Below are 25,193 nucleotides of genomic sequence, written 5' to 3'. Positions count from 1 at the left end.
TAAAAAAAATCTGGGAGGACAGTATGTCAGCAACTAAGAATCTTTAGATAAATGAAATGCCAATTATGCACATTTTAAAGGAAGCTACATGAAAATACAATTATTTGCAGATTTCCTTAGAAATAATATAAAATTAAGCCCCTTTCATCAGTGATTCTGACAGTCCCAGGACCCTGCGTTTTCTCTTGGCTCCCTAATATTTGTTCTAAGAGTGCCTGTGGAGCTAATAAACGAATGCCTTCTTTTTCTTTTTTTAATGTATTTTTTTACTTCTTTTTATTTTGAATTCAGCGTTTTAAGAACAAGAATGCCAAAAACTCAAACAAGTAGTTCTTTTATTTATTTATTAAATATATTTTTAAAGATTTTAATTCCAGTATAATTAACATACAGTGGAGTAGTTCTTTTTAAGTTACCACCTATTGTTTTAGAAGCTATTGGAAAAAAGTTGCAGAAGTTGTAATGTGTAAGGAAATGTGGTATGAGTTCAAGTGGGGAGTAAAGGAACTGATGAAATGATAAAGCCTAAGGCAGGGATATGCAGGATGTGTTCCGGTGAATGATAGGCTATCGAGGAAAAGGATTTCAAAAAAAAAAAAAGGGGAGGAATGTGAAAAAGAACAGCCACAGGAAAAAGATTCTGTTGGAGAAGACTTTTTTGGTAACTTTAATACTGGTTTCATCTGTGGAGTTTTTGGTAAATCTTCACTGTACGAGCTTTACTGATAATTATGTGGCTCTGCATAAATTCTGGGAGCAGAGTGTGTGATACCTGGTGAGACAGGCAAGATTTCAGAAGAAAAACACTATCTCAGATATGACACATCATCCTGTGGTATTGAAGACACTGAATTTTATATAATTGATCTTTTGATATGTGGATTTCCTGGACTCCTTTATCCTTGCTTTATCATTTTTTTCACTCTCCATAATTCCAGCCATCAGGTTTAATTAGATGTAAAGAGGTCCTTATTTTGGAAAGGGACTAGAGAAATGCAAATCTAACTTATTCAGAGCTTCCTGACAGCTATGTTTGTAGATCTCTAGGCAAAGTATGTGTCTGGCCTTTTTCAACGAAGTATTTTCAGTAACAAGTTGTCAGTGAGGTCAGTGACTAGCAGTTCAGGATTAGATACCACCCACCCTGGTTTGTAACCTCCCCTTTCTTTCTTATCCTGGGTGAATGACGCTCAGCTAAAGTGACTGCCCCACTGCCACTGCCTCTTAATTTGGTACTCTGTAACTCTGACTAAGAAGTCGTCGTCTTCTTTTTTTTCCCCAAAAAAACTCTTTCTGGAAAATTCCCTACAAGAGCCGAATTTTTAAAAACATTTACTTTATAGAAAGCAACAGAAAGGTAAGAGTCAAGTTTGTAAAGAGAAGAGCTGGACTTGAGTCCATTCTTGTTTCTGCATTGAATTGCTCTGCCTTAGTTATATATCGTAGGCTTAAAATGTGGGGTTTCCTTCTGGATTAAAGTACATTACATTATTATATAAGACGGGAATGTTTTGAGTAGTTATGATGAGAAATGTAGGCTTTCATGCTAATTTTAAAGTTATAAATAACTTTCGAACTAGTGCCAGGGGAAGCTAGTAGCCAAGGTCGTGCTTTGCATTCAGAGAGTTTCTGGCTATAAAAAGCCGATTGCAATACTGTGCAGGAAAAGATAAGATACGGCCTGGATGCTTGTGCTGGGGTTGGGGCAAAAGGAAGCAAAGATAGAAAATGTTTGAAGGGATTTTACTTTCAACCAAAAGCTTGTTCACAGTAAATGGAAGATTTTTCAAATGAGATGGCAGCAAAAGCAGTAATTCCTGAATTTAATATTTGTCTCATGTATATATTTTATAATTGGCAGTAAAATTAAGAGGTTGAGTTCTCTCAGAACTGTTTTACCACCACTTATAATCAAATAAAAATCACGTTATATAGGATGTAATAATCAGTAATATAAAGCGAAGGTCACTGTTTGATGGGATCTGAGTAACTGAACAGTTGCCTTTACTTGCAGCAGGACAGAACTGGAAGGGATGAGTTCAAAGAGAAACCAGAAGAAATTTAGTTTAGGCATCAGAAAATTCATTGATTGTATAAGTTTTGAGTCACTGATCTACACCACTAAGAAAGCCTATTACAATGTCTTTGAAGATACATGAAATCCAATGATTTGCTTAGAACACACATATATGACAGACAAGATTTCTTTTTTTTCTTGTTTCTTTTCTTTTTGACAGACAAGATTTCAAATTAGCTTTGCTTCTGGGTTTGTGGTTAGCTTATTTAGACAGAATGAAAGCTCAACATATTGAAAATAGTTGTGATTTGGACATGTGGATTATCAACAGTTAAATTTGAATGGCACATTTGGATGTGCTATTAAAATTTCATTCTCCACTATAAAAAGTGACCTCAGTATTAGCAAAGGACAAATTTATTCAGTGGAGACACCCAAAATACAGACAGTTTAGACACAGCTTTTTTGTTACCCTCCTGTAAATAGTCTGCATCTTCTTATTTGAGTAAATTATTGGGATTTTATAGTAAAACTTATTTTAATCGTAAAAGTAATATGAGCACAGAAATTTGAAGGAACTGTAGGAATTATAGGAATTTTCAAAGCACAGAAAAAAATTACTTGTAATCTCATTGATGTATTCCTTTTAGTCTTTTTTTCTCTGCATGACTGACTTTAAAATGAATTGCAGTAATACTGTAGATAAAATTTGGGACCTTGCTTTTACATTTAACATTATACCAAAACATTTTCCATGTTTATTTCCTATTTTACACAGATATTATTTTAAATTGCTGTGTAACCTTTTTCCCAAGATAATGGATATAATTTTATTAATTATAATTTATTTATTTATTTATTTATTTATTTATTTATTTATTTATTTATTTAAAAGATTTTATTTATTTATGATAGTCACAGAGAGAGAGAGAGAGAGAGAGAGGCAGAGACACAGGCAGAGGGAGAAGCAGGCTCCATGCACCGGGAGCCTGACGTGGGATTCGATCCCGCGTCTCCAGGATCGCGCCCTGGGCCAAAGGCAGGCGCCAAACCGCTGCGCCACCCAGGGATCCCTTATTAATTATAATTTAATACCCAAGTGCTGTGGTAAATATTTTTGTGAGTGTATGTATGTATGTGTTTATTTATTTATTTTTTAAAAGATTTTATTTATTTATTCATGAGAGACACAGAGAGAGAGGCAGAGACACAGGCAGAGGGAGAAGCAGGCTCCCCGCAGGGAACCCAATGTGGGACTCGATCCTGGGGATCCAGGATCAGGCTCTGAGCCAAAGGCAGACGCTCAACTGCTGAGCCACCCAGGCAACCCGTTTTTTTTTTTTTTTTTAAAGATTTTATTGAGTGTATGTATTTATTTTGAAGATCGTTTCTTTAAGCTGTATTCTTTTTTTTTTAAATATTTTATTTGAATATTGTTGACACACCATGATACATGGGTTTTGGGTTTATAACAATGATTCTACATCTCTATATGTAACGTTATGCTCACCACAAGTGTAGCTATTTTCACCATACAATGTTGTTATATCATTGATTATATTCCCTATGCTGTGCCTTTTATTCCCATTACTTATTCATTTCATAACTGGAAGCCTGTGTCTCTCACTCCTGTTTACCTACTCTCTCTTCCTCCAAGCACCTCACCCCTCCCCCAGCAACCATCTGTTTGTTTTCTGTATGTATAGGTCTGATTCTTTTTTTTTTTTTTTAAAGATTTTATTTATTTATTTATTCATGAGAGATGCAAAGAGAGAGGCAGAGACACAGGCAGAGGGAGAAGCAGGCTCCCTGTGGGGAGGCTGATGTGAGACTTCATCCCAGGACTTGGTTGGGATCATGACCTGAGCCAAAGGCAGACGCTCAACCGCTGAGCCACCCAGTCGTCTCAGGGTTGTGAATTCTTAAAAAATATATTTTGCTTATATTGAAAATTTTTTAATTGTGAAGTTTTCTTTTTCAGTGATATTTAGAGGAAGACCAAAGCTATGGAAGAATGGGAGTACCCTTTTCTAATTCCTATGAACTTCTGTTGTCATATTTTTATTTTTCCTTTGGGATAGAGAGATTAAGATTTGAGAAGTTGGCAGCTCAATATTGCCTGAAGAGATACTATGTGCTTTGTAATGAGGACTTAAAAAAATTGTGTTTACTTAAGGACCATTGGCTCATGGGAATGTTAGTCTAGAGACTCAAAAAGTGTGATTTTCACTTTTTTGTTCAGATACTAGATTTTAAGTGACATGGTACTATGGGGTGGAACTCCTGAGTTTAGTCAAGTTGTAGATCTAATGGAAAGTGACAGATAATTGAGACTGCAGAATTTTTGAAAGTGAAAAGGACTATTAGCTATTGCACGTGATTTTCACATGCTTAATTATGGTTTTTAACTGTATTATTGGTGCCTGGGACACAGCCAATTTAATCTGCTACCAATTTAATCACTAACTTCCAGGATTTGAGAAATTATTTTGAGTTCCTATGTGCCAAATTGTAAATTAGGTCAACTTTATTTGGCACCCCTACCCCTACCTCTTTTTCCTGTCTTTCTTATCCTAACCAGTGTACTTCTGCTTCAGGTCCCTCCAACAGTGGGGAAATAGATTTGATGACAGCAATGTTTAGTGCAAAGAAAGGTCTTCAAGTAGTGGAACTTGAGCACTTATGCCCTACTTTATATTAGCTGTATTCAAAATATGATCAGCAGTTCTCAGTCTGTTACATGAAAGGAGAAAATAAGTTTCTACCAGAATTAAGTCTTCTACACTCTAAGACTTTGTAGCAAGACTTTTTAGATGAAGGAAGCAGTCATTGATTTACATTCTTACAGGCTACTTATATCATTGCAGACCTGGCTTTGCATAGCATTGCTTAAATTACACCATACAGTATTTATCTCCTCAGTCTATGCATATGGGGTAAATAATTGGGATGGAGGTATACAACTAGATAATAAATGAATGACCAGGTCTCAGTTGATGAGGTTTCTGGAGGTGGTATTAATGCAAACTGTCCCCAGGCAGGGTTGGCAAAAGTACTATATTGAGTCTACTCTGGTATTGGCTTTGGAATTAATTAACGCACTCATTCTAGATGACTTGTATAGTAGACATTATTCTTAATGTTCGGGATAGATACTAGTGAATAAAGTAAGGCTTTGACCTCTAATGTGTGTTTGTTTGTGGCTAGGGATGAAGGAATCTTAAAAAAAAACTGCTTTCTCTGTGCTTCTCCAGAAGAGGTATCGGTGTCTGTCTTAGTCCAGGGTTGGGGCTCCTTGGTCATGTTTCCATGGGAGTTTGCAAAGTTAACTTGCTTTTCAGTTAGATTCAGCAGTTCTATTTTCCCCATTATGAGATAACAAAGGAATGCTAGTTTTTCAGAATCAAATAACCTGTTATAGGCACTGTTGGTTGCCTATGCAATATCCATACATTACGTTCTTCTTGCTAGTTTACAGAATCCCAATTTAGGTCAAGAATAAGAGGGCATGATATACATATTGACCTGCCCCTCTCCCCCGCTTAAGACAGTTACATTTAGTTAAGACAGATGCATACTAATTCATATAGACCTATTTCATTCTTTTCAACTTCATAGTATTTTACATGGATGTAGCATAATTCATTTAGCCCATTTTGTATTGATAGATGTTTGTTGTTTTTAGTAGTTTTAGTTTTTTCATGTTACTGTGCTGTGATGGATATCCTTATTCTTGTATCTTGATGTACTTTTTAAAAAAAGATTTTATTTATTTATACATGATAGACACAGACAGAGAGGCAGAGACACAAACAGAGAGAGAAGCAGGCTCCATGCAGGGAGCCTGATGGGGGACTCAATCCCAGGACTGCAGGATCACTCCCTGGGCTGAAGGCAGGCACTTAACTGCTGAGCCACCAGGCATCCCATCTTGATGTATTTTTATGAGTCTATCTTTAGGATAATCTCATGGAAATAAAATTACTGGGTCTAAAGAAATGCTCATTTTATTTATTTTCAAATTTTTATTTAAATTCTAGTGAGTTAACATATAGCATAATATTGGATTCAGGAGTAGAATTTAGTGATTCATCACTTACATACAATACCCAGTGCTTCATAACAAATGCCCTCCTTAATACCCATCACCTATCTAGCCCATCCCTCAACCCCTTCCTTCCATCAACCCTCAGTTTGTTCTCTATTGTTAAGAATCTCTTATGTTTGCTTCCCTCTTTCTCACTCTCTTTTTCCATTCCTATATGTTCATCTATTTTGTTTCATAAATTCCACATATGAATCAAATCATATGATATTTGTCTTTTTCTGACTGACCTATTTCACTTAGCGTAATATACTCTAGCTCCATCCACATTGTTGTAAATGGCAAGATTTCATTCTTTTTGATGGCTGAGTAATATTCCATTGTACATATATACCACCTCTTCTTTATCCATTCATCATTTGATGACACATGGGCTCTTTTCATGTTTGACTATTGTTGATAATGCTGCTATAATCATCAGGGTGCATGTACCCCTTTGAATCTGTATTTTTGTATCCTGTGGGTTAATACCTAGTAGTGTAGTTGTATTTTTAACTTTTTGGGGAACCTTCATATTCTAGAGTGACTGTGAGAGTTTGAAAATGCTCACTTTAAAATTTAAGAATTACCTTTAATTGGAAGTATCAATCAAAAGGTTAAGAGTATGCAAAATTTAGAATTTGACAGATATTGTCATATTTCTATTCAAGAAATTTGTATCAGTTTATATTCTCACTAGCTGTATGCTGAGAGCTTATTGTCCCCAAATCTAACCAGCACTGATGATATTCTTTCAAAATTTTCACTTTTGGGGCAGCCCGGGTGGCTCAGCAGTTTAGCGCCACCTTCAGCCCAGGGCATGACCCTGGAGACCCAGGATCAAGTCCCACGTCAGGCTCACTGCATGGAACCTGCTTTTCCCTCTGCCTGTGTCTCTGCCTCTCTCTCTCTCTGTCTCTCATGAATAAATAAATAAAATCTTAAAAAATTTTTTTTTTCACTTTTGACAGTCTGATAGGTAAAAATGATATCTTGTTCTTTTGATTTGCATTTAATTAATTATGAGTAATGTGTAATTTAAAACTAATTATTAGTCCATTGTATTTTTTAACATAAATTGCCTTTTTGCATTCTTTGTCCATTTTCTTTCCATAGTAAATTAAACAAATTAACCTTTTTTTGTCTGTTTAGTGCATTGTATTTCTCCCCAATTTGTTGTTTGTTTTTTGACTTTTATGTTTTATTTTTAAATAATGCAGAAAATAAAATATTTTTGTTTTCAAAATTTTAGACCTCTTTATGACTTCTGGATTTTGTGTTTCCTTTATTTTTTTAATTTTTAAAATTTATTTAAGATTTTATTTATTTGAGAAAAAGAGAGAACATGAGCAGTGTGGGGGACGGAAGGGCAGAGGGAGAGGGGCTTAGCAGGGAGTCTGACCTGGGGTTTGATCCTTGGACCTGAGAATGTGATCTAAGCCCAAGGCAGATGCTTAACTGACTGAGCCACCCAGGTGTCCCTTTTGTGTTTCCTTTAAATGACTTTTTGCTTTAACTAGTATGCATAAATGTATTACAGATAATTTCCCTTATATTTTCTTTCAGAATTTTAGTTTTTGCTACATCTGGAGTTGGTTTTGAGCAAAGGAGTGAGGCTAGGAGTCAGTTTTATGTTAAGTTTTCATCCAAATGTTTATTCATTTGATCCAATATGATTTAAGAATAACTCTTTTCCCTGCTAATTTAATACCTTCTTTATCATGAGCTAAATTTATAATTAGTCTGTTTTCCAACCTTCTTTTCTGTTACAGTAATATTTGTACCTAATTTTTATCTAATTCTTATTTTTTTGTAAAAGATTTTATTTGTCAGAGAGAGAGATTGAGAGAGAGAGAGAAAGAGAGTGTGCATGAGCACACAAGCAGAGGGAGTGGCAGGTAAAGGGAGAAGCAGGATCCTCACCAAGCAAGGAGCTTGATGTGGGACTCAGTCCCAGGACCTTGGGATCATGACCTGAACTGAAGGCAGATGCTTAACCGACTGAGCCACCTAGACATCCCCAGTCCTTACTTTTTAAATAATTTCACTTCATGACATGTTTTAATACCTGGAAGGATTAATTCTCTCTTACTTTCCACCCCCGCCCCCAAGATTTTCCTAGATATGATCACATAATGTTCATTTCTAGATGAATTTTAGTGTAACGTTTTATCTGGTGGTTGGACACAGCTGACATTCAGATGGTCTTTTGAGACCCAGATCCTAGGCTGGTTATTTTGGATTTGCCTCTTTGACCAGATGTGTTCAGGCCAGAACTGTACCACCATCCAGCTTGTATGCTTAAAAAAAATCTTATAAAAATATTCTTTTAAACTGAATTAGTTAAATTTACACATTTATTTTTAGTTTTAACAAAGAGTGCCTTAGCTACAGTTCTTTACTGCAGCCAAGAGTCTACAGAGTTTCATAAATGATATTAGATAGTTCGTGGATTCTCTAGGAGACCCAGAGACACAGCCAAAGATGAAGCAACAGGGAAATTGTCCAACTGTACCTGAGAGACAGTCCTGCAGATGTGCTAGCTTCCACCATTCTGGATTCTTGGGCTGGACACCAGAAGCCCCACCACAGCTTTCCCAGGAGCTGTCTGATGCCTGTGGCCTTTTAAAATCTCACCCAAGCTGTATTTGGTTTTTGAAATCTAGGGGAGTAAAGCTGGGCCAGAGCTGGAAGGGATGTTAGCAAACCTATAGCATCTGCCATAGAGGATTGTGCAACGAAAGTAAATCTTCCTCCTGCCCTGACCCCAAAAACTGCCATTAGTTTCTGCTGCAAATTAAAACAAAGGTTAATGTACCATTATATATCGGTACATATACATTCACTCTTTATCAGAGCTGCCACTTGGTTGAATTTAACCAATTTATTGCCCTGTGCTATGCCGGAATACTTTTAATGTTATTTCTGTTTATCAGTTGAAGACTGTTATTCCCTAGTAAGGCCATACAAATGGTTAAAATATGAAGTACTTTTGTATCCCTTCTCATCACTACTAGTAGCCTTCCTCTACTTGGCCTCTTGTCTGGGACCTTCCTTAGACCCAGCAATGAAAAGATTAGCAGTTGGCACAAAAGGCGCCTTCTAAGACTCAGTTGTAGGCTAAGCTCTGGTTGGGACCTGAGCCATGCTGTTGGTTAAATATTTTTAGTATCTTCCCACTGATAGGCAAATGATGTCCAATTGGATTTTGTATATTTCTAAGGCTTTTTCCTGACCCTCTGGTCAGGAAATATGTGACAACTTATTTAGTCCCTAATTGGCGCACATTTTTAGGTTGTTTCTAGCTTTTTGGTTACCACAAACAATACTGCAGTCCTTGACATGCATCTTTATACACATGTTGAGATTTCCAAAAGTAGCATTGCTTTATCTAAGAATGACTTTGTGCATATAAAATTTTATGCATATCAGTGTGGCTTCAAGAGAGGTTTTATTGATATATACTCAGACCAACAGTAAATGAGACAGCTTATATTTCTTTATCTTGTGAAAGATTTCAGAAGATATTTTAAAAATGTTTTAATGAAACTAATTTACCCTCTTAAGTAATTATATAAGAAAAAAGAAAAGAAAATTAAATCACATTTGTATGAGTGGCTCTTAACAAAACTATACCAAGATATCATTAGATCATTGGTCTCTTCTAATTAAAATTTTGATACTGTGTTAAAATTTTCTGGGGACCAATATCAAATTTACTGGTTTTAATTTTTAGAATCTACCTTTCTGATATATGGGACATTTGTCAGTTCTCAACACCGTGATTACTCAAAGATGCAAACAATAATTCTGTGATGATATATGCAAAATTTTCACTGCTCTGTAATATAGTGGTTCTTAACCCAGGGTCCTTTTTACTCCCCGGGGGACATTTGGCAATGTCTGGAGACATTTTTGGTTATCACAAGTGGGAGGCTGGTACTAATGGCATTTAGTGGGTAGAGGCCAGGGATGCTGTTAAACATCCTACAACACACAGGACAGCCTCCACAACAAAGAATTATCCAGCCCAAAATGTCATTAGTGCTGAGAGTGAGAACCCTACTGGAATAGAGGACACCTGGAAATGAACATTGATCTAAACAGTTACACAGTCCTTCATTGTCTTTTGTTTTGTTTATCAATTTATTCTCAAGACTGTTGGCACAATCTTTCTGCTGTAAAGAGCATTCTCCTTGGTAGACAGGATGAAAGCAAATGCAAAATACTGTGATTTTCCTTCCTCTCTATTCTTTGTCAATATCATGACAAATGGGCATTGTACCTTTCTCATCGTTCTTTCTCAAGTACATCCTAAAGGTTTTGTATTGTTTTGAATATTTTTTTTTAAGGATTTTATTTATTCATAGAGACACACAGAGAGAGGCAGAGACCCAGGCAGAGGGAGAAGCAGGCTCCATACAGGAAGCCTGACATGGGACTCGATCCCAGGTCTCCAGGATCACACTGCAGGGCTGCAGGCGGCGCTAAACCGCTGTGCCACTGGGGCTGCCCCTGTTTTGAATATTTTTCATGTCTCTGCTCATCCTAGGTTTAGTCCACTTTGTAAATAAACCAATACCATACTGATGTTCATTCTTACCTTTATTTTCTTCCTTCTTCTCTTATATGTCCTTTAAAAAATCTCAGCTCTTCAGAAAGCTCTTTCTATACCACATTGAGTTATATTTACGTATGTTCTTTCCTGTATTTTCGTCATATAATTGCAGTAGTGGGCTTTATTTTTTGAGCTATCTTTCATTTTAGAATCTCTGACTCTGGAACATCCTTACATTTTCTCTGAACTGCTAAACAATCTAAGATACTTGTCTTATTTGCTTTGTGTTTTCTTCCTTGGCTCTAATGGACTCTAAGGTGATATGTTCAGTTTTCCCCAAGGTTCCTGTCACTTTCACTTCACTAACATATTTCTCTTTGTTGGTAAGAATTAAGTCTAGGGCAGAAGTTCCATTCCTTGCTTCTTATGCTCTTTGAATGATCAAGTTGCTTATAGAGAGGCAGCAGATGAAGGAGAGGAGTGATTTCTCCAATTGTGATTTTTAAAATTAATTTATTGTCTTTTTGGTTTTGCTGATTTTTAGAAGTTTTAAATCTTTGCTAGGTCTCTTTTTATTTGACCTCTAACTTGAGTCAGTTTTCTTTTCATTTTATTTTGTCTCTACATCACTTCTGTTCTAGAATTTATGTGTTTGGGTATTTCACTGAGAGCACAGTGTAGATATATTCTAAATTTTGTTTTGAGGATAATTTCCCTTGGTATCTTTTATTTTTTTTAAATTTCCTTATTTATTTATTTATTATTTATTCATGAGAGACACAGGGAGAGAGGCAGAGACACAGGCAGAGGGAGGAGCAGGCTCCATACAGGAAGCCTGACATGGGACTCGATCCCAGGTCTCCAGGATCACACTGCAGGGCTGCAGGCGGCGCTAAACCGCTGCGCCACTGGGGCTGCCCTCCCTTGGTATCTTTAAGACATTGTCTTACTCCTATGTTATATACTCTTTTAATCTTGGATTTTTTTTCTGTCTGCTTATTTTTGAAAGATGAGATTTATTTGGTGTTTGTCATAAGGGAGATATGTATATCTTCTTCGAGCTTCATCACTATAAACTTTCAAGTACAGAATTTCTCACTTAAATTTTAAATCTCATCTTTCTTAAATCTCCGTACATTTCTGGGCTACAGGAGGTACATATCCACTGGGCAACTATTACTCCTATTATTTGGTCCTCTACTTGGAGGTGAATTTAACCCTGGATAATTTAAAGCAATTAAATTAGATTCATTTAGACTCCTTTTTCTAAAAGAGATGCATAAAACCTCATCTCTAGAATATCCTTCTGCCATTGTTTTTCTTGTGTCTTTGCCCCTCCTGTTGGGGCTGTCATATCTCAGGGCACCATATGTCATTCTTCCTTTGTCTCCTTGTATCCCATATTGCATTTCTGGGAACTAAGATCTTCCAGCAGAGTGTATTTAGAGATGTATTGCTGGGAGGTAACCAGGAATCACATTTGGCTATCTAAAAATCAGCTCCTGTGCAGTAATGGGGTCAAGAACTGTTTTTTTTTTTGGTTGGCTCTGTCAGCCTCAGTTCTCTGATAGGATGTCAGGATGTGAGCTTCTGGCTCTGTGGCTGCTTTAAATTGAGGTACAAGAGAGTTTTAGTTGCCCCTCCCCACAATTTGTCCCATTCATGAAATATGGAAATTAGAGTGACCAGATTTAGCAAAATACAAGACACACAGTTAGATTTGAATTTCAGGTAAACAAGCAGTATTTTTTTAAGTATAAATATGTCTCAAATATTGCATACTTATGCTGGAAAACCATTCATTGTTTATCTGAAATTCAAAGTTAACTGGGAATTTTGTATTTTTATTCAGCAACCATAAGGTTCCCCCAGTGTTTGCAGATCATTATGAGATATTTATCCTTTTGTGTCTAAGGTACTGGTGTAAGAGGGTCTTTTTCTGATTTGATAAAGTTGTCCTTTCCAGTCTTCCTTCACCTGCAGGGCTGGTCAAAACTGGAGGACTGGAGAAATTTGTAAAGAGTCCGGGGGCCTTCAGAGAGGAAAAGAATGAAGACTTCTTTCTTTTAGAGTGTATTCATTATAGAAACTTCTTAATGGGTTGAGCTGGTCCTGGGTAAGAAAGGACTTGGTAAGAAAGAACATTAGAGACCTTACACTAAGAATGCTTTTTGTGGCCTGCATGACCTGGTGGGAGAGGCTGTTTGGGCTTGTGGGTGATGAAGCAGAAGGAGGCAGAAGGCCTTCCTGACTCAACCACTGTGTTTGGTAAATTGAAGCTCTAAGCATGGATGTCATTCCATACCTCTGAGAGAGCAAGCTGGTTCTTTCTTGAAGAATCACTGTGGCCAATGTTAGTAATTGTAACAGCAAAGGCAAGAATGCAGCAGGCGAAAAGGTCACACTGGACTCCAGGGGATCAATTTTCGTCAGTGAAGTGTGTGCTGGAAGCAGAACTCTAGCAGCTTTCAGCAGGGCCCATCTGTATTCTAATCCTATTCTCTAGTTTTCTGTCTCTGAGATATGGGGGTCAAGAGACTCCTGGAGTTCTTGAACAATTTGAGGGATTAGAGAGATACTGGATTCCCTGTCAGTCTGGCAATTGGGAAGTAGTTTTAGTTTGTATTTTTCCACTTGCCCTTCTGTATTTTTGTTGTTGCCATGGGAAGAACATGCTCCCGGTAGCCTACTTGTCCAAGGAGGACGAGAAACATGTAGAACAGATTTGGATTCCAAAACTGGATCTTGGAGTAAGCCCAGCCAGGCCCGTCGTGGATTAGCCAACCTAACCACCAGCCAACCTAAAAATGCACAAGAGAGAATAAATGTTGTTTTGTGCCACTGAGCTGTAGGGTGTTTTGTCATATGGTATTAATATGGAAATTGCAACTCATAGATCATTAAACAAAAATGATTTAGTGAAAGATTTTATAAAGAATTCTTAAAAAGTTAATAAGGAAAAGAACAATAGAGAAATAGGTTAATGATAAGGGAAAAAGTAATTCAGAGAAGAGAATATTGGAATGACCAGTAAATAAATGAAAAGATATTTAGCTTGTTTCACTAGTTACTAGGTAAATACAGATTAAAATAATGATGGAGCACCTTATACTTATTATATTGGTAGAAATTAATGTATGGTAATCACCTGGTATCTGTAAAGATGTGAAGAAGATGGAACTTTCATATACAGATGGTGGAATGTTTATGGATACAAAGAGACACATATTAAGCAGGGAGAGGGTATTTTCAAGGACTATTACTGGCAAATGAATTATCTGTAGAATATATAGGGAATTCTTAGAAATCAGTGAGGAAAAACAGGCAGCCTGTGAGAAAAAGGGGTAAAAAGTACTGGTAAGCAGTTCACAGAAGGGATACTTGAATGGCTGGCTCGTCAGCCCAAAACAGATCACCAGTGACATTGGTAGTCAAAAATGCAATTAAGTTAAAACAACAATCAGATCCACTTTTGTACTTCTTGTGTTGGCAGGAGTTGAAATGTCATACAATATCTTGTGCTGGGGAGGAGATGGGAACACGTGAACCAACATATTCTGCTGGTGGTGTTGTTTTGAAAGACCAATTTGGTAATATTTGTTGAAATTAAATGCTCAAATGCATTCTGACCCAGAAATTCTACTTTGAATTGTATTAGTCTGCTAGGGCTGCCATAACAAAGTATCAAAGACTGGTTAAACAGTAGAAATTTATTTTTTTGTAGTCTAAAGGCTAAAAGTCCAAGGTCAAGGTGTTGGCAAGTTTGGGGTCTCTCTACTTGGCTTATCAATGGCTATCTTCTTGCAATAACATGATTATCCCCCTTTGGGTGTCTGTCCTAATCTCTTTTTGTAAGGACATCAATCCTATTGGATTAGGCCCCACCCCAGTGGCCTCATATTAACTTAATCACATCTTCTAAGGCTCTAGTTCTAGATACAGTCGTACTCTAAAGAATAGAGAGTCAGAATTACAGACATGAATTTTGGGGAGGATGCACTTCAGCCCATAATAGAGTGTATGCATTAGAGGGACTCTTGCATATCTATACAAAGAAGCATGTATGAGAATGTCTATTATAGTGTTGTTTCCCATAGCAAAGAGTTGGATAGTACCTGAATGTTCTTGAATAGGGATATGGACAGATAAATATGCTATAAATACATCTGATAGAATTCTACACGTGGAAAATAAAGTAAATCAATTATATTAATTGGGAACTAATTTTTCTCAAATAACAAGGAGTCTGTAGGTTCAGAGCTGATGACATCAAGGACCTGAGCTCTTTCTGTACTTTTGCTCTGTCATCTTTCCTTCTTAGCTTTGCATCATATCCAGGCATCATATCCGAGACAGAAGGAGGGGAGAAGGGTCATAGCAACATTATCTGATTCCCTTTTTATAGGGAAAGAAAAAGCTTTGCCAGAAGACATCTCAGCAGAGGTCTATCTGCTATACCTTGTTGGCATGCTATTCTCACATGCCATTCTGAGATGCAGAGAAGTCTGGGAAATCTAATGTCCTGCCTCCAAAGCTATGAAAGGCAAGGGAGACTTGTGTTGCTTATGCAAACCTGTAGTGTTTAACACATATATGTAGTTCAACATGATAGACCATGAAAGCATAATGTTGGGACAGGAAGAGACAGAGACACAGACAGGCAGAAACATAAAAACAGAGAGGGGGAGAGAGAGAGACAGAAACACAGAGAGAGAGAGCAATGGAAAGAGAGAGAGAGATGTAGAGAGAAGAAGTCCAACACTGTGAAAATTTGAGAGTCCATACACACATTAAGCTATATATCATTGTAAACATGTACATCAGAAGAGTTATAGAAAGTTGATTAGGAAGGTAACCATTAACTATTATACAGTGGATACCTGTAGGAAGGGAGGAGTGGAATGGAACTGAAGCAAGGGATATAGAATATGACTACAAAAAATAAAATAAAACAGGCTTTTCATAGACTAGTTCCATCAGTTGAACTTTATCTGTGGAGCATGATTAATTGTGTCAACCTAATTCTGTGGTCGTAAGATCCAGGACAAAGAAGGCTGGGATGGTTTGGGGCATGAATGTGTGAGTAACTCAGACTGTTGGGCATGGTTATTAATATTTAGAGTTGCAGAAATGTGAATCACTATGCTTATGATGGAGTTTAATTATTTTACCCTCCTCTGTGATAAGCCTTATTCTTTTCAGTACAATTGGAGGCTTGATAGGAATGTTGGTATAGTTTAAGCTTAGTGAATATAGCAGGTGTTCTTTGGACAATTTAGGGATATTATGAGTCTTGCAAAATTGATTGTCTTTGTACATATATTTCTTTTGCTCTACAAAAGAAATTAGTATATTTGACTTTTAGAGAGCCAGTGGGGGACATGAGTAAAATAAACATGTCCTCTTGGTAGTGAAATCCACCATTCTCTAGTTTTCTGTTATTATCTTTGGAAGCAGAGTGGGAGAAAGGATTTCCTTCCCCTTGCTCTAATGCAGCCTCAGCCAGTGATGCTGTCTGCTTTGGAATGAAGTGTCCTGGCCCAATTCCATAAGTCTTACATGGGAACAAGACACTAGAGGTTTCTATTTTTTACTTATTGTTGTTCTTTTGCTTTTAGTTCAGTATTCTGTCCTTTCACCATCCCGTGTCTAATTCTCTAAATAGATCCTTTATTAATATGTGTTAATGTACTCTTCTTTTTTTTTTTATTTAGCATTTGTTACAACTTTGGAAGCAGAGCTTAAGCTCTTTCATTTTGGAATATGTTTCCTTATTACCTAATTATAAATTACCGTCATGGACGGGGTAGATGACTTCCCTTGGTGAAATGGATTCAATTTGCTAAATAAAAATGCGTAGACTTAATGATTCTTCATCCATTTTGACATCAGATAGGCAATTTGTTTGCTATCTCTCACAGCAGCCTTCTAAGACTCAATGGCATTTTGCTTTGGAAAAGTAAAATTCCACAAAAAGGGAAGTATCTTCCACATAATAACAATAATCAGTGATTATTTAACACTGTGCATAGCACTCCATTAGATTCTGTGACTAATTAAAAAAAAAGATTTTATTTATTCATGAGAGACACAGAGAGAGAGAGGCAGAGACACAGGCAGAGGGAGAGGCAGGCTCCCTGTGAGAAGCCTGATGCAAGACTTGATCCCAGGACCCCGGGATCATGACCTGAGCCGAAGGCAGACGCTCAACCACTGAGCCACCCAGGTGTCCCTGTGGCTAATTTTTATAAGCAGTTCTTCATAGCAACATTGTAGGTCTCATTTCACAACATGGGAAAAACAGAATAAAAGTGATCAACATAGACATCAGCAAGCAAAGTAGACCTTGAATTTGAACCTGGTTTTCTCATGTTTCTGCTTGTTCTTTTCATTTCTCACCTTCTCTTCCTATTCCTAGTGGGCACTTGTTTTGCAAAGTACTATCCTTGGCTGCCTTATCTTCCTCTTCTCTGAACCTTGGAAGAACTCATTTAGTCTCATGGTTTAGGGCATAACATGGATGCATAGTTATCATATCTCTTTTTCTAAGCTTAATATTTCTCCTGAGCTTCAAGATTCTGCATTTCAGGTGCCCATTCGATATTACCCATTTTTGCACATGCCACTTAGACCTCAGACTCATCCTACCTAATGTGTGTCGGAGTCAGAGCTTTCTCATTGGTGTGAATATTATCTGTTATGAGCCCACTGCAGTAGTTTAGGGAATTAGTAAGTAGCTTTCAATATAAAATGAAATATATAAAAAAACTCACAGAAAATAAAATATATAAAAAGTGTATTGAAAATTCAAATAGAACATAAAATGTATGGAGGCATTTTGCTAAAAGTAAAAAGGATTATTTTAAAGGATTATTTTAAAGTATCTATTCACTAGTTATTCAGTGTCCCCCTGCTGCATGCATTGTTGCTGAAAAGATTTTTTTAGCCACAAATAGAATTGCGGCTAACAAGGCCTTTAGATGTAGGTTCCTAAGGCACTCAGGGAAACCAAAAATTGCTGATTGAAACATACTTCAGGGGAGCCTGTGTCAGGAACCAAACTCACAGTTGGAAAGTAAAGTGGTTAGATGAAATTAGGTAGTTAGATGAAAACAAAAGTGTCAGTTATCTGTATATTCTAAAATTGGATGTTTTTAGATTTTTTTTTTTGGATTGGCAAAAATGACAAGTGAATTACTTGCAAAACTGACTTTTCAGTTTTCTTATGGAGGCATAGCTTTTAAGTTAATTTGAGAAGTAATTCTAAGTATCTCTTTTATATTATAGGGAATGTATCAGTTCAGAAAATTAAAGATACAAAATTTCCTGGAAGAACCCATAGCAGTTGAAGAGATGTTATACTTTATTTCCAAGTATAAAAGATGATTTTTACATGGCTACCATTAGTTATTATATGAGGAAAGAAACTGCCCCATTCAGTTACTAAAAATGATTTTATAGAGTAAGGAACTCAGCAGTTGCTTTCATTATCAGAAACAGAATTTTCTTTTTCTTTAAATTTTATTTATTTATGATAGTCACACACACAGAGAGAGAGAGAGAGAAAGAGAGGCAGAGACACAGGCAGAGGGAGAAGCAGGCTCCATGCACCGGGAGCCCGACGTGGGATTCGATCCCGGGTCTCCAGGATCGCGCCCTGGGCCAAAGGCAGGCGCCAAACCACTGCGCCACCCAGGGATCCCAGAATTTTCTTTTAAAGGAAAAGAAACTATAATTTCCTATTTTGAATGACAATTGAGGAAGAGAATGATTATTTCTTTTTTCTTTGTAAAATTTAATACTTGGGCATAAAGCATGTATCATTAGTGGTAAGTCCAGGAGCATGAAAAGAGAGATCACTCTTTGAGCCTTTAAATCTGTTTTATTTTTACCAAGTTAACTTAGTAAACTTAATGTTTGTGACAATAGCTTAAGAGAAGCATAGAAAATTTTTATTTTCAGTCAAGATAAATTTGTGGTAGTTAATGATTTTGGCTATTTAGATTATAAAATCTTTATTTTTAGAGTAGGCAAATCAATGTTCATGCTATTCCAAATTGAATTTGTAAAATAAGAATTTGTAGCTTGTATGAAGACATTGTTAGTCGTAACATTGTATGCTCATGAGAAATATAATAATGTTGTGATAACAGGAACCCTGTCTTCTAAAGTTAGCCTGTGGCTCCTAATATATAATGGACAAATAGCAAATACCAAACAAAGCATTTAGAAAATATTAAACAGTTTACAACTGTATATGTAAATTTGAAGAGAAATTATTTTGTATTATAGTGTAGTTTTATTTTCTTCGGCATTTGTTTTAGATTTTCTAAAGGAATCTTTATGTAAAATTTTTGTTTCTTTGCTTGCTTCCTCCCCCCTCCCCGCCCCGAAAAATCTAGGATTGTGGAAGTCATTTTGATCATTGAACCAAATTCTGCTACTTCTTAGCCTTTCTTTCACTACCATTTGGATGGTAGTGAGCTGGGAGAGGAAGAAATAATGGTACTTTGTCAGAGATGAGAAGTACTAAACATTAACATGGGCTATGTGAAAATCAAACATATATGGAAGAATAAAATGGGATATTTCTAAACACATTTAATAAGGAAGGTTGAGATGGTGTGTCCCAGTTTGTAGTTCAAGTATAAAAATAAATGTCATTGGAGGCAATATTGCGGACTTTCTGAATCAAGTGATACCCTCTGCTGGCTAAATTAGGGATTGCGTTTAAAAATGAGTAGCCCCCCCCCTTTTTTTTTTCCTAATAGGAATGATTGCTATAAAAAAGGATTGAGCAATGCAGAGTATTGTGAAATAATATAGGAAAAATTATGTATGTGAAGAGTGAAGCCAGTGTATCACTTAAATAAATATTTTCTGAAGTGAAACTAATATGGAAATAGCCATTATTGAAATGTCCTAATCTTTTGATCTACTTTTTTTTTTTTTTTTTTAAGATTTTATTTATTTGAGAGAGAGTGTGAGCCAGTGGGAGAACACGTGCAGGGGGAGGGGCAGAAGAAGAGGGAGAGAGAAACAGATTCCCTGCTGAGCAAGAGTGCAGGGCAGGGCTGGATCCCAGAAGCCTGGGAGCATGACTTGAGCCAAAGGCAGTCACTTAACTGACTGAGCCCCCCAGGTGCCCCTTTTGATCTATTTTTTAACCACAGAAGTAGACCATAAGAAAGGAACACAGCAGGGGGCAAACTACTGGGCTTTCCTACCCCTATTTCTGGTAGTAACTCTGACATTTAATTTACTTTCATCGGTTAAATTACTTCGCAAGAGTGATTGGCAAAAATATGAATCAGAACTACTTTTCTCCAGGTACCCTGACTTAATTTCTGTTTAAAATAATTGAAATATTCTTAAGTCATTTAGAAGTTTGAGAAGTTCCAGGAGGTATCATATAGCGTGTCTGTTTCACATTTTTTCTTTCAAATAAAAATTTTAAAGCTGCTTTGGAATTTACAATATTTTGGGAACGTAATGCACACAAAAGTTATGTTTAAAAGCTTATACTGGACAATATATCATTATTTCATTGCAGATTTGAAAAATATAATTTTAAGTCTGATTCTGCTGTTTGATGTCGGTCTTCATTAGTGTATTGCTTTAAGAGCACCCATCCCCCCTTTCTGCTTGAGCCACTGTGTCCTGTCAGTCATCCTGAAATACACTAGGGTGCTTGTCAGGCTGTTTGCTTACAGATGCATCATAAGCCAAATTGTGAGCTGTAATAGTGGCACTGAATTTCTAAGTACAAGAAATTGCTTAGACAATTGACTTAGTATCTGTGTATGGGCAATACTCTGTCCTGCATTAGGTGAGTGAAGTGTCAAACTTTTTAAGATCAAATTTTGCTGTGTAAGGCAAATCCTATAATTATAGATTATCTGTTGCTTGGTTAGATAACTTTGGGGGAAATAAAAGGACATTATTTCTATAAAATGGAATGAATAGAAGCTACTCGGCTATGCATTTTTGCTTTTATAACTAATTTTTCTCATAATAACACTAAACTCTAAACTATTTTATGAAAGCTCCAATTTTATAAATGCCTACTTTTTCAAATAGATTAGGAGGCATTTCAGATTCAGATAAAAATATGATTCTTTTAGACGTTTTTTCTTTCACAACAACTCAGGCGGACTCAATTGAGCAGAGGCTCAGTTCTGCTATTTGGAGTGTTTATTAGTGATTTTAAAAATAGCGCTAAAATGAATGCTCGTGTGCCAATGCCCAAAATATAGTAGTGTTACATCAGAGCATTTAAAAATTCTTGCTGTGTAACTGAGCTATTACTATTTGAGTAACCATATATGCAAGGAACTGGAAGCTTTACATTCTTTACACATTAAAGTTGTGTAGCAAGCAGTTTCTTTATTTGTGCAAACAATTTAATTTCTGTCATTGGCCTCTAAACTTAACTTGAGCATGGATGTTTTTCCTGTATTTTTTGTATGTAGCCTTTAATATCTTCAAACAACATTGATAAAAGCAAAAAGGAAGGAACTTGGATTTTGATAGTTCCATGTTCAATATAGTAGAGAGTAGTTGAGAGGCAGCAAGGAGTTAAGTTTTAAGGCTTTATCTAATGTAAACAAGAAAAGATTGCTTTTGCAGATACATGGAATGATGATTTATTTATTCCTTCTTCTAGAAAGGATTTAAGGTGACTTACAAGGCTATATGAAACTCAAGATAGCACAAATTAAAAGTGGAGTGAAAGAAGAAAGGAAAACAAGCATAAGAATGTAAAACAGAGTCAAGAATAAGGCAAAAAACGCAGTAGTTTTGACTATGGTTTTATGACACTTGTGTATTACAGATTGATTGGAGAGAAAATTCAGGGTTACGGAAATCTTATGCGGGTATTTCATGCAAACCAGCTGTCTTCCTTACTGCAGGTGGCAGTTCAGAGTGAACAGAGTATGTTGGACAGTGAATATTAAATACGCTTTAAATGTCACTGTGTTTTGGTGGGAAAAAAGTGGAGAACTGCTGCCCTTTTAACCCACACACTGATTTATGTGGGCATAAGTATGGCTCCAAGTTTCTAGGAGCAGAAAAAGATTCGGTCTGTCACTCAATTCAGGAGAAAGATTCAAGAGGCTTACGTTTTTAGAAACACCAAGAATTTATCTAAATAAGGTAAAATATTTACATATTAAAACAGACATGATCAAGCCAATGTTTAAAGTAAAATATATTTGGCAATTTTGTGTGAGTCTATGAATCTTGTCCTAGTATTTTTTTTAATAGATTTTTTTAAATAGATTGTTTTAAATGAGATTAGCTACTTTCATTCCTTTCACTCTTTCAATTTAGTGATAAATTTAACCTGAATTTCAACTTAGGTCAAAATTAACTGAATCAATCTAACTGGGAAATAAGTTTTTCATTAGGAGGAAGAAGTTCAGAGACAGAACTTCCTAATGTTCTTTGATCTTTAAATACTCAAAAATACAAAATACAACTCAAAATACAAATACTCAAAATATAGTTGGAGACCCTGGGCTCCGTACTGCACACCATACTAAACCCAGCTTGTATAAGTGAACAAGCTTGCAAACTCATTGCTATTACCTAGCAGTACTGAAAAAGAACATAAATGTAGTAGTTAAAATTTTGCTAAGTATCTTTACTGATATCATCATAAATTAACATGTTGAGTCAGGGACAATCATTTCGCTCTTTAAAAAAATTCTGTTGTTAAAAAATAAGGTAAATAAATGATAATTTTTTAAGGCACAGTGAAAAGACAGAAAATACTCAAAGCTTTTGTTTTTATAGTTTTGTACTATAAACATATATGCTAGTTTGAGGTAGTTATTTCAAGAAAAAATTATAAATCGTACACATACCACATCAGGTACACAGGATGACATTGAGGACAAATGGACAATAAACAGGCTTGCAGGCTATGAAGCAAATATTATTAGGAAGTTAAAGAGGGTCAGGGCATCTCGATGGCTCAGTCAGTCAAGTGGCCAACTCTTGGTTTTGGCTTAGGTCATCGTCTCAGTGTTGTGAGATTGAGCCTTGCGTCAGGCTCCAAGCTCAGCATGTAGTCTACTTGAGATTCTCTCTCCCTCTCCCTCTGCCTCTTCTGCTTCTCTCTCTCTCTCAAATAAATAAATAAAAAGTGTTAAAAAGAAAAGAAGTTAAAGAGGTTAGGCATTAAATAAACTGAGTAATGTACCAGAGAAGTTGAGAATGTCCTGTAAGTATAATCATGTAACTTATTTTGTCTGATTCGTTCACTTAGCATAATGCCTTTGAGAGATATACATGTTGTTGCCTTTATCAGTAGTTTGCTTTTTCCTTGCATGCAATGTGATGGTATGATTGCATTACAAAGTTGTTTTGTCATTTGTTGATGGAAATTTGAGGTTTCAAGTTTTTGACTATTATGAATAAGGCTATCATGAATATTTGTGAATAGACCTCTAAGTGGGCATATGTTTTCATTTTTCTTGGGGAAATATCTAAATAATGTAATTGCTAGATCATAGAGTGGGTATATGTTTAACTTTGTAGGAAACTACCACTTTTTGTTTTCACTAGCAATGTGTGGGATTTCAAGTTGCTTCTCATCTTTACTAGCTTGGGTATTGATAGTCTTTTTAATTTAATCCAATTTAAAAAATATTTTATTTATTTATTTGAGAGAGAGAGAGAGGAGAACACAAGTGGGTGAAGGGGCAGAGGAGGAAGGAGAAGCATACTCTCTACTGAGCAGGGAGCTTGTTGCAGGGCTGGATCCCAGGACCTGGAATAAGGACCTGAGTTGAAGGCAGATGCCCAACCGACTAAGCCACCCAGGCTCCCCTGTTGTCTTTTTAATTTTAGTCATTCTAGTAGGTGTATAGTAGTATATATTGTGGCTTTAATTTGCATTTCTCTAGTGACTGATGATATTGAACATTTTTCATGTGCTTAATTACCATTTATTTATCTTCTTTGGTGAAGTGTCTTTTCTTTTTTTTTTTTTTTTTTTAAGAGTTTATTTCCTTATTAATGAGAGGCATACACAGCAAGGCAGAAACATAGGCAGAGGGAGAAGCAGGCTCCCTGCGGAAAGCCCGATGAGGGACTCAATCCCAGGACCGTGGGATCATGTCCAGAGCCAAAGGCAGACACTCAACCACTGAGCCACCCAGGCTCCCATGAAGTGTCTTTTCAAATGTTTTGTCCATTTTGAGAAATTGAGTTGTTTTTCATTTAATTATTGATTTCTAAGGATTCTTCATATTTTCTGTATATAAGACTTTTATCATATATGAGTTTTAAAAATACTGTGATCAGTCTATGGCTTACCTTTTCATTTTCCTAACACTGTCTTTTAAAGAGCAACAGTTTTAAATTTTGCTGAAGAAGTCCAATTTATCAGTATTTTCTTTTATGGATCATGCTTTTGGTGTTGCGCTTTAGAAACCTTTGCTTAACCCAAGGTTACAAAGGTTTTCTCCTATGTTTTCTTTAAGAAGTTTGATAGCTTTGTCTTATCTTGAGCTCTATGATCTATTTCAAGTAAATTTTCATATATGGTGTAAAGAAAGGGTTGAGGTTCCTGTTTTATGTAGGATGTCCAATTATTTCAGCACCATTGTTGAAAAAACTGTCTTTCCTCCAGTGCACTATGTTGGCACCTTTGTTGAAAATAAATCGTCCATGTTAATCTTGTGTCTAATATTTGAGGATTTAAGAAAACATAATCATCATATTATTATGCCCAATAAAATTAACAGTAACCCTTTAATATCAAATAACCTGTCTGTCCAATTTTAATTGTTTAAAATGTATTTTTATAGTAGGATTTTAGAATCAGAATTCAGGTTTGACACATTTTGTATGGTTGTTAATAAGTTATATCTTTTAATTTCTAATAGCTTTCCCTCTTTTCTGTATTATCTATGAGTTGAAGAAACTAAGTCATTTTGTCTTACAGTATTTCTCACATTCTGGATTTGGGTGATTGCAGCATTTGATGTCGCTTAACACATTCCTCCTTCCAGTAAAGTGGTGGTTAGATCTGCACAAGGCTCGATTAGATTTAGTTTTAACTCTTTTGGCAAGAATGCTGTATAGATGATGTGATGTACTTCCTATTGTGTCATGTCAGGAAGCATGGAATCTGGATTGTGTCACTTTTGGTGAGGTTAAGTTTGATCAGCATGTTTAGGCTCTGTAAGCCTGATTCTCAAAGTTCACTATTAATCCTTCATCTAATAATTATAGCTTTTATTGATGATCATTTTCTAGATCTATTATTTTTTTAAAGGGTAGTAAATGGTGATTTTAGCATTCTGTAATTCTTCCTTAGGTTTATTGGTTGAGATTATTCTATAAAGAATTTTAGAATATTCCTCTCAAGTATAGTTCATGACAGAAAAATCAGGGAAACACTTGATTATTTCCCATTCTTTATCAATTTTCAGAGGAATAGGATGGTGTCCTATCAACTTTGAAAGGTGGCTAGTGAGTTTTTGTTTTTTGAGCTGATTTTTATATATGTTTTTATGTAT

General features: G+C 36.0%; 1 protein-coding gene across 7 annotated transcripts in view; it reads left to right on the top strand.

Annotated features, from left to right (window-relative positions):
* Positions 1-1,158: 1,158 nt before the first annotated feature.
* The window catches only part of CTNNA3 (catenin alpha 3), a 1,671,697-nt gene continuing 1,647,662 nt past the window's right edge, over positions 1,159-25,193 (top strand). For 4 of the 7 annotated variants that reach the window (XM_049108977.1, XM_035715355.2, XM_035715356.2 and 1 more), the window contains exon 1: positions 1,159-1,357. The gene's annotated coding sequence lies outside the window, so the exon portion shown is untranslated. Of the gene's footprint in view, positions 1,358-20,360; positions 20,489-25,193 lie in introns of those variants that run through there. The other 3 variants (XM_035715351.2, XM_035715353.2, XM_035715352.2) reach the window with 2 other exon arrangements.

Source organism: Canis lupus, chromosome 4 (assembly GCF_003254725.2).
Source record: "Canis lupus dingo isolate Sandy chromosome 4, ASM325472v2, whole genome shotgun sequence".
Classification (NCBI taxonomy): domain Eukaryota; kingdom Metazoa; phylum Chordata; class Mammalia; order Carnivora; family Canidae; genus Canis; species Canis lupus.
This window is presented reverse-complemented; position numbering and strand designations above follow the sequence as displayed.